Source organism: Quercus lobata, chromosome 11 (assembly GCF_001633185.2).
Source record: "Quercus lobata isolate SW786 chromosome 11, ValleyOak3.0 Primary Assembly, whole genome shotgun sequence".
In the NCBI taxonomy this organism is placed as follows: Eukaryota; Viridiplantae; Streptophyta; class Magnoliopsida; order Fagales; family Fagaceae; genus Quercus; species Quercus lobata.
The window spans coordinates 4,355,599-4,357,341 of NC_044914.1; the positions used below are offsets into that span (position 1 = coordinate 4,355,599).

The following is a 1,743-nucleotide window of genomic DNA, read 5'->3' on the forward strand; positions in this document are numbered from 1 at the left end:
TATATCTTGTGATTTCTTTGGCTACAGATACAATTGATAATTTGGTTTTATACTTAAGAAGTGAAGAAGAACATGCTTTAGATTCTTAAACATAAGTTAATGATGATATTTTCCATAATAGCAAGATTGATTTCTAGATTATCATGTAGTGAGTTGGGAAAAATTAATGATCATAAATATATGCTGATATGATTTACAAGGCGGATTCCAAAACCTTAATTCCTTTTTCTTAATTGTTTACATCTTTTTATTGCTTTATATCTTTTGCTTAGTTTAACTATTTGTTTAATTTTATTATTTGCTTAGTTTATTTTATTGCAACCAACCAATTTTTATTTAAACTAGATTAGGATTAATTTGGTTAAGGTTTAATTAATTTTCCTACGTTCATACAAGTTCCTGTGGGTTCGACCTCGTTCTTGTCCAACTATACTTCGGTACAGTTCGTACACTTGCTAGTATTTTAAAATTTCACAACAAGTTTTTGGCGCCGTTGCCGGGGACTTGTTTAGGAAAATAAATTAGGTCTTAATTGAATTTTTCCTTCTACTAGTTGTAGTTAATTTTTTTTTTTTAATATGTAAAAACAAAAAAACAAAAAAACAAATTTTTTTTTTCTTTGTGCTTGGTGTATAAGAACTTGGATACGTGATAAAGAAAATCGTCTTGTTAGTTTTGATTATTCATCCACAATGGGAGAAACTGGAGATGATTCAAAAACTCTTAGGGAGTTGTTCTCACCCATAACCACCAACCCTCCATCTTGCATAGTATTGCTTGCAACCACTGCTGCACATTTTGAGTTGAAGCCACAAATAATCCACCTTATTCCTACTTTTCATGGATTGGATAAAGAGGATCCTTATATGCATGTGAAGGATTTTATTGAGATTTGTGCTACTTGTAAGTTTCAGAATTTCTTGATGACTCTGTTCGCTTGCGTTTATTCCCTTTTTCCTTGAAGGATAAGGCAAAAGCATGGCTTAATTCTTTGTCACTTGGATCTATCACTTCATGGGAACTGTTGGTCACAAAATTCCTTTCTAAATTTTTCCCAATGGCCAAGACCAATGCTTTGAGGAGAGAAATTGCAGATTTTTATCAGGATGAACAAGAGAAATTTTATGAGAGTTGGGAGAGATTTAAGGACTTGATCTTAAAGTGTCCTCATCATGGTTTTGAAACATGGAGACTAGTTCAATAGTTTTATAATAGTTTGACTCAAACAAATCGTAACATGATTGAGTCCATGAATGGTGGTGGATTTTTGAGTCTTAGGGATGATGAGGCATACAAATTTCTTGAGAATCTATCAGAAAGCTCACAACAATGGGATTTTTCCAATCATAGAGAGAGATCTACCTCTACAATTAAGAAAGGAGGATTGTATGAAGTCAGTGAAGATTTAGACATAAAAGCTAGGTTAGAAAATCTCACTCGTAAGGTTGAAGCTTTAGCTTTAAGTAGAGGGATGAATTCTGTCAATAAAGTTCAAAGTGAAACATGCTCTATTTGTGCAAGTTCTATGCATACAACACAAATGTGTCCCTCCATAGCTGGTTACCCTTATTTTTATACTGAGCAAGCAAATGCACTAAATAATTATGGAAAACCACTTGCTAGTCCATTTTCGGAGACATACAATCCAGATTGGCAAAATCATCCTAATCTCTCTTGGAGGCAGAACCATTCCCCCACAAATATAGGTGGACAACAAGGGCATCAACAAAGTCCACCTACTCA

At 33.5% G+C, this 1,743-nt stretch overlaps 1 non-coding gene across 1 annotated transcript; it reads right to left on the reverse strand.

The window, feature by feature from the left end:
- Positions 1 to 1,070: 1,070 nt before the first annotated feature.
- On the reverse strand, positions 1,071 to 1,179 carry LOC115969708. The gene has a single exon (XR_004087057.1). It is a non-coding gene; the product is annotated as a small nucleolar RNA R71 (small nucleolar RNA).
- Positions 1,180 to 1,743: the final 564 nt, after the last annotated feature.